Source organism: Odocoileus virginianus, chromosome 11, assembly GCF_023699985.2.
Source record: "Odocoileus virginianus isolate 20LAN1187 ecotype Illinois chromosome 11, Ovbor_1.2, whole genome shotgun sequence".
Classification (NCBI taxonomy): Eukaryota; Metazoa; Chordata; class Mammalia; order Artiodactyla; family Cervidae; genus Odocoileus; species Odocoileus virginianus.
In genome coordinates, this window is record NC_069684.1 from 45,057,844 (window position 1) to 45,071,069 (window position 13,226).

Genomic DNA, 13,226 nt, shown 5'->3' on the forward strand with positions numbered 1-13,226 from the left:
AACTAGGCAGTCAACTAATAACATTTATCATACATCTGAAAGGTTTTGAGCATAGCTTATAAAGGTCTACAATTCTCAAGTAAATGGTCACATTTGTATCATGTTAACCTCAGTAAATGCTAGCAATATTACAATATTATACAAATAAGTGTCTAAATTACAAGTGATTTGAGAAAGACAGACTCAATTCAAATCAATGTATTTGATAACTGATGAAGAGCTAACAAGGGACAACAAAGAAACTGCTTCACTATCAGTGTAGACCCCCTCAATGCTCTTTCAAAAGTATGCAATTTATGTACTGTACTTTTACCACTCTAATGGAAAAAGTGAAGAGGAACCAAAAAGCCTCTTGATGAGGGTGAAAGAGGAGAGTGAAAAAGCGGGCTTGAAGCTTAACATTAAAAAACAAAGATGATGGCATCTGGTCCAATACCATTTCATGGCAAACAGAAGGGGAAAAAGTAGAAACAGTGACGGCTTTTATTTTCTTGGGCTCCAAAATCACTGTGGACAGTGACTACGGCAATGAAATTCAAAGACGCTTGCTCCTTGAAAGGAAAGCTATGACAAACCGGTGCTGAGCTTAGTCACTCAGTCATGTCCAACTCTTTGCAACCCCGTGGACTGCAGGCCACCAGGCTCCTCTGTCCATGGGATTCTCCCGGCAAGAATACTGAAGTGGGTTGCCCTCCTCCACAGAAGGGATCAAACCCAGGTCTCCTGTACTTCAGGCAGATTTTTTACCATCTGAGCCACCAGGGAAGCCCTAGATAGCATATTAACAAGCAGAGACATCACTTTGCCAACAAAGGTCCATATAGTCAAAACTATGGTTTATTCCAGTAATCATGTATAGATGTGAGAGCTGGACCATGAACAGAAGGTTGAGCAACAAAGAATTGATGGTTTTGAATTGCGGTGCTAGAGAAGACTCTTTAGAGTCCCTTGGACTACAAGGAGATCAAACCAGTCAATCCTAAAGGAAATCAACTCTAAATATTCATTGGAAGGACTGATGCTGAGGCTGAAATTCCAATACTTTGGCCACCTGACGCAAAGGGCTAACTCTTTGCAAAAGACCCTGATGCTGGGAAAGACTAAAGGCAACAGGAGAAGGGGGTGGCAGAGGATGAGATGATCAGACAGCATCACTGACTCAATGGACTTGAGTTTGAGCAAACTCTTAAGAGACAGTGGAGGACAGAGGAGCCTGGTGTGCTGCAGTCCATGGCGACTGAAAAACAACTTTCTGCATTCATTTCTTCTAGAGCAGCAGTTCCTAAACTTTTTGTCCTTGACATTCTTCTATACCCGGGGGGGGGGGGGGGGAAGACGCTAAAGAACATTTTGTTTACATGGATTAGATATATTAATATTTATGATATTAGAAATAAAAACTGAGAAACTAGTATGAATTCATTTTAAAATTATTAATAAATCAATTTTACAGAATAGCTAACATTTTAATGAAGACTAATTAGACTTCCCCCAAAATTAGTGAGAATAATACCATTATACACTTTTTAAAATCAAATCTTTAAGGTCTGATTTAACAGAAGATTTTCATATCTACTCTGCATTCAATCTGTTTAACTTAAAATATTTAAAAACCTGCTTCATACTTATTCCCAGATAACTAGTGGGAAATGGTAAATTTATTTTAATAGTCTTTCCAAATAACTGAAGACGATTTTCTTTGATACTACACCAAAACTTCCCAGGTGGTAATTTCTTGAATGTTATTTACAATACAGAATCTGAAACTTTCCATACAGTTTAACATGAGAATCCATTTTCTGCTTTGAAGAGATTTTGTAACCTAATGCATTGATCACTTGAAAAACACTGGTTCCCAAAGTTACACATCTTCCAAGTGATGATACATTCTACTGTACTATTTAAAAATATCACATTCATTTAATATCATCATTCATCTCATCAGAAAGTTCTGGGCAGTTGTGAAGCAGCAGAATCAAGTTCCTAAAATTCTAATTTTCTCTTGAAAGCCTAATTTTACTGTCAAAAAACACTGTCAATTCTTTTCCTTGAAGTGACAGGTTTATACTGTCTACCAAATACTCAAGTCTGCAAAGCCATAATTTGTCTGCCAGTCATTATTTCAAGTAAAAATAGTGTTCTATGAAACAACTGGCTAGTTCAGCTCACAACTTAAACAATAACACAAAAGTTTTTCTTGAGACAACCGTGGTACTTTGGTATACAGAAAAAAGTGCTTTATGTGTAGTTCCATTTACTCATACAGAACATTAAAAAGATGGTGATTCAAAGGTCAAGATTTATTAGACTTAATATTTTTGAACACCTTATCAAGGACATTCTTTAGTGAAAGTGGCTCTTTTTCCTTACTTTCAAGTGCATGGCATTGAAGAATATGACTGCTATTAGCATAGTAGAATGAAAATGCCTTCACTAAGGAAGCAGCAGCCTTAGCCAGCACTGCTTTTCATATCAGTTCAAAGGTCCATACAATAAAAAAGGCAAATGATGTTTTGATAATATTAAAACAGTTTTGACTTCGAGACCCTTACAATGGTTTCAGGGACTCCCAGAGGCCTGTTGACTGAACTTCAAGAAGGACTGTCTTAGAGGATGTGACTATGTCATTAAGAGCATTAACTTAAGAGTCAGACACTCCTGGTTCTACAGTTATTTCTGCATGACCCTGGGCAAGTTACTTACCCTGGGTCCTTTAGTTTCCTCTTGTGTAAAATGGAAACAAGGATAGTGTCTACACGACAGCTTTTTTCTTATGCATCAAAGACTACTACTTATAAATATTTTTCCCGTGAAATGATACATTCTCTTACGATTTAATTAGCAGTAAACCTTGTGGCTCAGCTGGTAAAGAATCCCCCTACAATGCAGAAGACCTGGGTTCGATCCCTGGGTTGGGAAGATCCCCTGGAGAAGGGAAAGGCTACCCACTCCGGTGTTCTGACCTGGAGAGTTCATGGACTGTACAGTCCATGGGGTCACAGAGTTGGGACACAACTGAGTGACTTTCACTTTCACTTTATACCACAAAACAGTGAAATGAAACATTCTGCAATAAGAAACACATCTATATATTAAAAGAAAACCCTTTAAAATGTGGACTTTTATGTTAAAGTAAAAACCCTGTATGTTACCTACACGTTGTCTACAAATACATGTATGTGTATGTTGTCTACACATACATGAAACAATGCATTTCATCAAAATAAGCAAATAATTTTCTGTAAAGTGAAAACAATTAAGTCCTATTCTCTTTTGAGTTTATTAAATTAATATGGTCAATTTATGTGGATTCTTAAATCTTCCATTCACCTAACTCCTCGATGCAGATGTTGCTGTTAGTCTTCTACTCATCTGTCTGCATGTGTGCAAGCTCAGCTGTCAAGTTGTGTCCAACTCTTTGTGACTCCATGAACTGTAGCCCTCAGGACCCTCTGTCCACGGGATTTCCCAGGGAAGAATACCAGAGTGGGTTGTCATTTCCTTCTCCGGGGATCTTGCTGATCCAGGGGTCACACCTGCATCTCCTGCACTGGCAAGCAGGTTCCTTACCACTGAGCCAGCAAAGGAAGCATTCATCTGTCTACTTTCTGTCAAAATGGTTTTTAGCATTTCATATGTCAAGTGTTGGTCGCTAAGTCGTGTCCAACTCTTGTGACCCCATAGACTGTAGCCCACCAGGCTCCTTGGTCCATGGGATTTCCAGGGCAAGAATACTGGAGTGGGTCACCATTCCCTTCTCTAGGGGATGTTCCCAACCCAGGGATTGAACCTGGGTCTCCTGAATTGCAGGTGGATTCTCTATTGCCTGAGAATCAGGCAGGGAAGCCCTGAGGGAAGCTGAGCCACCAGGGAAGCCCAAGTCAGTACATAACTATATAAAATAAAATTTTATATAAATCTTAAAAAACTCAGCAGTGGTCACAGGACTGGAAAAGGTCAGTTTTCATTTCAATCCCAAAGAAGGGTAATGCCAAAGAATGTCCAAATACCGCACAATCATGCTCATTTCACATGCCAGCAAGGTAACACTCAAAACCCTTCAAGCCAGGCTTCAACAGAATGTGAAAAGAACTTCCAGATGTACAAGCTGGATTTAGAAAAGGCAGAGGAACCAGCGATCAAATTGCCAGCATCCACTGGGTCATAGAAAAAGCAAGGGAATTCCAGAAAAACAGCTACTTCTGCTTCACTGACTATGCGAAAGACTTTGGCTGTGTGGATCACAATAAACTATGGAAAATTCGTAGAGAGGGGAATACCAGGCCATCTAAACTGCCTCCTGAGAAATACGTATGCAGGTCAAGAACCAACAGTTAGAACTGGACATGGATCAATGGGCTGGTTCAAAATTGGGAACAAGTACTTCAAGCAGGGTGTATATTGTTACCTTGCTTATTTAACTTATATGCAGAGTACATCATGCATAATGCCAGGCTGAATAGAGCACAAGCTGGAAATAAGACTACCAGGAGAAATATCAATAATGTCAGATATGCAGATGACACCACCCTTATGGCAGAAAGTAAAAAGGAACTAAAGAGCCTCTTGGTAAAGGTGAAAGGAAAGAGTGAAAAAGCTGGCTTAAAACTCAATGTTCAAAAAAAAAGATCATGGCATCTGGTTCCATCAATTCATGGCAAACAGGTGGGGAACCAATGGAAACAGTGACAGACTTCTTTCTTGGGCTCCAAAATCACTGCGCACAGTGACTGCAGCCATGAAATTAAAAGATGCTTACTCCTTGGAAGAAAAGCTACGACAAACCTAGATAGTGTATTAAAAAGCAGAGACATTACTTTGCTGACAGAAGTCCGTATAATCAAATCTATGGTTTTTTTATACCATAGTTTTATACCATGGTTTTTATACACACTAGAGGAGTTGTGTATGGATGTGATCAGTTCAGTTCAGTTCAGTTGCTCAGTCATGTCTGACTCTTTGTGACCCCATTGACTGCAGCATGCCAGGCTTTCCTATCCATCACCAACTCCCAGAGCTTACTCAAACTCATGTCCATCAAGTCGGTGATGCCATAAACCATCTCATCCTCTGTCGTCCCCTTCTCCTCCTGCCTTCAATCCTTCCCAGCAGCAGGGTCTTTTCCAAAGAGTCAGTTCTTCACATCAGGTGGCCAAAGTATTGGGAGTTTCAGTTTCAGCATCAGTCCTTTCAATGAATATTCAGGACTGATTTCCATTAGGATGACTGGTTTGATCTTGCAATCCAAGGGACTCTCAAGAGCCTTCTCCAAGATCACAGTTCAAAAGCATCAATTCTTCAGTGCTCACTTTCTTTACAATCCAACTCTATCATCCATACATGACTACTGGAAAAACCATAGCTTTGACTAGACAGACCTTTGTTGGCAAAGTAATGTCTCTGCTTTTTAATATGTTGTTTACATTGATCATAGTTTTTCTTTCAAGGAGCAAGCATCTTTTCATTTCATAGTTGCAGTCACCATGTGCAGTGATTTTGGAGCCCAGTAAAATAAAGTCTCTCCTGTTTCCATTGTTTTTCCATCTATTTGCCATGAAGTGATGGGACCAGGTGCCATGATCTTCAATTTTTTTGAATGTTGAGTTTTAAGCCAGCTTTGTCACTCTCCTCTTTCACTTTCATCAAGAGGCTTTTTAGTTCCTCTTCACTTTCTACCATAAGGGTGGTGTCATCTGCACATCTGAGGTTATTGATATTTCTCCCAGCTATCTTGATTCCATCTTGTGCCTCTCATACAGTCTGGCATTTCTCATGATATACTCTGCATTTAAGTTAAATAAGCAGAGTGACAATAAGCCTTGATATACTCCTTTACCAATTTTGAACTAGTCCATTGTTCCATGTCTGGTTTTAACTGTTGATGCTTGACCTGCATACATATTTCTCAGGAGGCAGGTATGGTGGTCTGGTATCAGCCAGACCCATCATCAGTCCCACCCATTAACAAAACACATCAACTAAGCAATAATCATACATTGCATATCTTTTATGTCAATGCTCTAAAATTACTCACTTAAACATTTTAGGGAAAAATTATGGCAATATAAAATGCCTTGTAACTTATTCTTAAAATGAAAAATACCACAACCTTTAATTCATACATATTTCAATTCTGAAGAGTCCATGTAATTAATCACTGATCAAACTTCCTGAAACTCTTGCTCAAAGCACAGTCTTTAAGTCATACTGGAAATCTAAAGACTCAATAGTATGGAGGGCCACTGACTTTCACAAAGATTATAGTCTCAGACCTTACATACTCAAGTACAACCATAAACTATAACCTTTGCTCTATGACTTTGCAGTTCCTCCAATTAAAGGTTGTGATGAGGACAGAATAAGACAGACACGCAGGTACTTACGGAAGTCCTAGCAAAGGAGGACAGACAGAGGGGGAAGCCTAGGAAACTCAGGAGACCACTGTAAGTTAACGACTGCTCAAGAAAGCTACTGGAACATCATGGGAGGAAGCAGCCTTACTTAACTATGTAGCCATAAATAAAAGCACAAGATATGCCCCAGGCCATCAGGTGAAAGAAAAATGTCACCAGCCTTCTACTGATTTGAATAAACACTATGATAATCCTAGTTGACCTCACAGGGTCAGACACTCTCCTGCCCAAGATGAAGGAAGTGCTGGTGATGTAAACCTGATATCTTCTTGAAGAAGGTAGTCTTTCCCCTCTCTTTAACGTTCCTTTCATTATAAAATTATAGTCTTCTTGATCCTCGGGGCAGAGCTTCCTCACCTGCCCACTTGTACCTCTCATGAGTGCTTTATGTTAATAAAACTACTTCTTGCCTATCACTTGTGTGCTGAGACACAATGAACCTGAGCCTCAGCAAGTCCAGATGCAAGGTGACTGATTCTGATTGAATGACCATGGGTTCCAGTTTTTATTAGGGTTTTGCCCCAGAATCTGAGTCCCAGAATGTGGGTTCAAGTCCCAGTCTGAGGTGCACTGCTTCAGTGGGGGGTATAATTTTCCCCTATATAACTCTGGGCTATGCTTCATGACTTGTTTTGGCCAATGGGGTGATGTTAATAGTTGTGATGCAAATGGAGATTAAATGCTTGGGCAACTGGGTTTGATCTCTTGTACCTCTGCCTTCACCATAAAAAGAACATGCCCTGGCTAGCCTACTGGTAGAACAGATACAGATCTAACACAGAACTTGAAGCATGCCCTCAAGAACGTCATTCAACTACTAACAACAGATATAGAACAATAATAAAATTACTGTTGTTTTGAATCATTGAGAGATTTGCAGACTGACTATAATGCACAAAAGATGAGTATAATTTACTGAAATAGAAGGTCTTTCAACAGTAGAATGACAATCCAATACACTTATTTCTAAAAATACACAAATGAAATTTTTGTTGAAATTGTTCCCTGTGCCCCAGTTTCTTCATCTCAGAATGGTAACATTTATTTGTATAATTAAACCTAAGGCTGTGATGTATTACAGAACTACAAACTGTAGGTAAAGGGAGCTTATATTAACAAAAAATACTAAAATGAGAGAATCCAGAAATAGAAGAAGATGTAAGCTCACTTTTTCAGGTGGAAAGGGTCAACATCTACAGTTTACTTTTCCATCATCTGGAACAGTTCAGTTTACCCTCAGGAGAATCATTCAATCTCCTCCTCATAGTGGGCAAAAACACACTGATGATGTTGTGGAAGTCAAGTCAAGACAAATGATTGGGAAGAATCACCATTCTGCGTGAAGAGTGTCTATGTTATCTCCTTGGTTAAGCATAGCACTTTACCCTACCTTTGAATAAGCTTGATGATCACATGTTTGGAGTCTCTCTGATTTACTATCTTCTGATAATAAACCTCTCATCTGTGAGAATGGGAGTTTGGGCAATGAGACCTGATAGTTTTTTATATGAACTTTCAACTAATTTCCTTGTTTTCAGTCTGCCCTGCCTACTAAGATACAAGCTATGTCACATTCCCAAGCCCTTCCAAGATTCTAACAGAATTTATTTATTTAGTTCTTCCTCCCACAGTTTCCCCTCTTCCAAAACTTTCTCAACTTCTCTTCCTCTCCTTCTCTGTGTTAGTGAGACTGGGAAGAAATGAGAAAATTCCAGGGGTCCTATTCAAAATACTTCTTGAAAACTGTTTCTTTTAGCATACAATTTTGAAATAACACTGAACTACAGATTGACTCGAGAAATTGAGCTACTCTTAAAAGAAGTGAATTTTCAATGATAATATCTGTTCATATCTGTAGTTTGGTCATTTCATTCTAAATGCACTGAGTTCAGATTTCAAGTCAGGTACTATTAAAATTACAAGTACCAACTGTGATTCAATAGAAGCTAAAAAGTAAGAGGGAAAACTCTCCATGATTATGTTAATCTAACTCTGGATAAGTCTCCAGACAAACCCTAGACAAATGAGTATAACAGTTCATCAAACAACATATGATATGCTAATGTATTTCCATACTCTTAAATGAAATGGCTAAAAATATTCTTGGTAAGCTACTCTAAGGAAAACTTCAAACACCTATGTATTTCAAAGTGCTTCCTAATAAAACCTTTGTATTAAATTTTCCTAATAAAATGAAGAAAATGGTAAATTGGGTAATATAAAAGGGTCATCTTCATGCCATCTATGAGAGAATCTGCCAATGTAAAGAACACACAATAAAAGAAATTCCATGCAAACAGTAATCAAAACAAAGTTGAGATGGCTATGTCAATGTCAGATAAAGAAGACTTTAGTTCAAAAAAGCTTATGAAAGGCAAAGAACATTCAGTTCAGTTCAGTCGCTCAGTTGTGTCCAACTCTTTGCAACCCCCTGAATTGTAGCACGCCAGGTCTCCCTGTCCATCACCACCTCCCAGAGTTTATCCAAACTCAGGTCCATCGAGTCAGTGATGACATCCAGCCATCTCATCCTCTGTCATCCCCTTCTCCTCCTGCCCCCAACCACTCCCAGCATCAGGGTCTTTTCCAATGAGTCAACTCTCTGCATGAGGTGGCCAAAGTATTGGAGTTTCAGCTTCAGCATCAGTCCTTCCAATGAACACCCAGAACTGATCTCCTTTAGGATGGACTGGTTGGATCTCCTTGGCAGTCCAAGGGACTCTGAAGAGTCTTCTCCAACACCACAGTTCAAAAGCATCAATTCTTTGGCACTCAGCTTTCTTCACAGTCCAACTCTCACACCCATACATGACCACTGGTCAGGGGCTGCGGCTGAGATAAGCCACCCCACGTCCAAGGTCAGGGGTGGCAGCCGAGAGGAGCAACCCCACGTCCAAGGAATGGTGGCTGTGTGGGCGCAGTAGGGCCAAGAGGAGCTACTCCACGTTCAAGGTCAGGAGGGGCGGCCGTGAGAAGATACCCCTCGTCCAAGGTAAGGAGCAGCGGCTGTGCTTTGCTGGAGCAGCCGTGAAGAGATACCCTACATCCAAGGTAAGAGAAACCCAAGTAAGACGGCAGGTGTTGCGAGAGAGCATCAGAGGGCAGACACACGGAAACCACAATCACAGAAAACTAGCCAATCTGATCACAGGACCACAGCCTTGTCTAACTCAGTGAAACTGAGCCATGCCGTGTGGGGCCACCCAAGATGGACGGGTCATGGTGGAGAGGTCTGACAGAATGTGGGCCACTGGAGAAGGGAAAGGCAAACCACTTCACTTTCTTGCCTTGAGAACCCCATGAACAGTATGAAAAGGCAAAATGATAGGATACTGAAAGATGAACTCCCTAGGTCGGTAGGTGCCCAATATGCTATTGGACAGCAGTGGAGAAATAACTCCAGAAAGAATGAAGGGATGGAGCCAAAGCAAAAACAATACCCAGTTGTGAATGGGACTGGTGATAGAAGCAAGATCTGATGCTGTAAAGAGCAATACTGCATAGGAACCTAGAATGTTAGGTCCATGAATCAAGGCAAATTGGAAGTGGTCAAACAGCAGATTACAAGAGTGAATGTCGACACTCTAGGAATCAGCAAACTAAAATGGACTGGAATGGGTGAATTTAACTCAGATGACCATTATATCTACTACTGTGGGCAGGAATCCCTTAGAAGAAATGGAGTAGCCACCATGGTCAACAAAAGAGTCTGAAATGCAGTATTTGGATGCAATCTCAAAAATGACAGAATGATCTCTGTTCGTTTCCAAGGCAAACCATTCAATATCATGGTAATCCAAGCCTATGTCCCAACCAGTAACGCTGAAGAAGGTGAAATTGAACAGTTCTATGAAGACCTACATGACCTTTTAGAACTAACACCCAAAAAAGATGCCCTTTTCATATAGGAGACTAGAATGCAAAAGTAGAAAGTCAAGAAACACCTGGAGTAACAGGCAAATTTGGCCTTGGAGTACGGAAAGAAGCAGGGCAAAGGCTAATAGAGTTTTGCCAAGAGAACACACTGGTCATTAGCAAAGAACATTATATATTGATAAAAGGTTCAATACATCAAGAGGATATAAAAACTGCAAACATACACACCTAACAACAGAACACTGAAATATCTGAAGCAAAAACAGATAACATTAAAAGAAAAAATAGACAGCAGAACAATAAAAGTTGAAGGCTTCAGTACTGCACTTTCAACTACGAAAAACAACTAGGAGATCAATAAGAGAGGATTTTACAACACTAGAAACCAATCTGGTGTAACACTTCACTCAGATTCATGTTTTTCTCAAGCACTTGAAGAACATGTTCATGACATAATGTTAGGAGTAAAACAAGTCTTAATGAATTTAAAAAGATGGAAAATGTACGAAACAACTTTTCTAATCACAGTCGAATGGAATCATTCATCAGTAACAGAAGGAACACTGGAAAATTCTCAATATGTAAAAATTAAACAACACACTTTGACAATGAGTAGTAAAAGAAGCAATCATAAAAGAATTTAAAAGAAAAAGCAAATGAAGACAACACAGAATAAAAAGCTAATAATATTTGTTCAAAACTAGTCCTCATAGGGAAAGTTACAATACAGTTATAGCTGTAACCATGTAAAAAGAAAAAAAAAAAAAAGAAAAAAAAAGATCTCAAATCAATAATCTAAGTGCACACTTTAAGGAAACCAAAACCAAAGCTAACTGAAGGAAGAAGACAATAAAGACTACTATTTCCAGCTGTGGCCTTTTCTTTTTTGCTTAAAGGAATCACTTATCATTCTTGAAAAGCTGATTTGGTGGTGCTGAATTCTTTTAGCTTTTGCTTGTTTGTAAAATTTTGATCTATCAAATCTCAATGAGAATCTTGTCTGGTAGATTTTTCTTAGTTGTAGATTTTTCCCTTTCATACCTTTAAATATATTGTGTCACTTTCTTCTCACCTGCAGAAGCTCAGTTCCTTGTATGTAACTGTTGTTGATCCCTTGCTGCTTTTAATATTCTCTTTATTTTTTATTTTTGCTATTTTAATTAGAATATATATTGATGTAGTCCACTTTGGGTGATCCTCTATGGGACACTCTGTATGTCCTGGACCTAGATGTCTGCTTCATTTCCCAGGTTAGGGAAGTTTTCTGCTACTGTATCTTCAAAAATATTCTGTCCTTTTCTCTCTTCTCCTTCTAAGAAGCCTATAATGTGAATGTTTTTACACCTGACTTTGTGCCAGTGGTCTCTTAATCTAGCCTCATTTTAAATCTAAATTATTTTCTGTTAATCTTGTGTGACTGCCACTACTCTGTCTGCCAGTTTGCTCACTATTCCTCTGTATCATATAACCTACTGCCGATTCCTTCTAATGGATTTTAAATTTCCAGTTATATATTCTTCAGCTGTGTTTCTTTTTTACATTTTCTAATGTTTTACTAATCACTCCATTTACATCAATGAACAGTCATTCACTCAACAAATCAATAAGGAGACATTAACCTTAAATGATAAATTAGACTGGATGAACTTAATAGCAACATATAAAACACCCCATCCAAAGGCTGCAGAATACACATTCTTTTCAAGCATATATGGAATATACTTCAGGACAGATCACATGCTAGGCCACAAAACAAGACTCAATAAATCTGAGGAAACTGAAATCATAAGCAACTTTTCCACCAAAACAATATCGTATTAGGAATCAACTACAAGGGGAAAAAATACACAAAACTCAAATTGATGGAGGTTTAACAAAATGCTACTAAACAACCAATCGATCACTGAAAAAATTAAAGAAGACACCCCAAAATACCTGTAGACAGTGAAAATGAAAACACAATGATCCAAAGTCTTTGGGTAGCAGCAAAAGCAGTTCAAAGATGGAAATTTATAGTGATACAAGTTTACCTCAGGAAACACAAAAGATCTCAAAAAACCTAACGTTATGCCTAAAGGAACTATGAAAAAAAAAAAAAAACCAGCAAAACAAAACCCAAAGTTAGAAGAAGAGAAATCATAAAGATCAGAGCAGAATTAAATGGAGACTAGAAAAAAAAAAAAAGATCAATGAAACTAAAAGCTAGTTCTTTGAAAAGATAAACAAATTGATAAACCTATAGCCAGACTCATCAAGATAAAAGAGGGCAAGAATCATAAAATCAGAAATGAAAAAGAAGTTACAATCAATACTGCAGAAACTCAAAGAATTGTAAGAGATTACTATGAACAATATTATGCCAATAAAATGGACAACTCAGAAGAAATGGACAAATTCCCAGAAATACACAATTGTCTCAATAAAGAACTGGGAAGAAACAGAAAACCTTAATGGAACAATTACTAGATGAAAATGATCAGTAATTTAAACAAACAAGCAAACAAACAAAAGTTCAGGCCCAGATAGCTTCACAGGTGAATTCTAACAAATATTTAGAGGAGAGTTAACTTATTCTTAAACTATTCCAAAAGAGTGCAGAGGAAGGAGCTCTTCCAAACTGATTTTATGAAGCCACATCACCCCAGCAGCAAAACTAGACAAAGACAACACAAAAAAAGAAAACTGCAGGCCAGTATCACTGATGAACCAGGATGCAAAACTTTTAAACAAGTTAGTAGGAAACCAAATTCAACAATATATCAAAAAGATTACACACCATGATTAAATGGGATTTACTCCAGGGATGCAAGGACTTTTCAATATCTGATAATTATTTATGATAAAGGCCCTTCAGGAGGTGGGCACAGAAGGAAAATTCCTCATCATAATAAAGGCCATATATGATAAACCTACAGCTAACATCATACTCAATGGAGA

General features: G+C 38.5%; 1 protein-coding gene across 12 annotated transcripts in view; it reads right to left on the bottom strand.

Moving 5' to 3' along the window:
• The window catches only part of CEP170 (centrosomal protein 170), a 127,472-nt gene that overhangs the window by 94,244 nt on the left and 20,002 nt on the right, over positions 1-13,226 (bottom strand). The gene's annotated exons all lie outside the window — the stretch shown is intronic.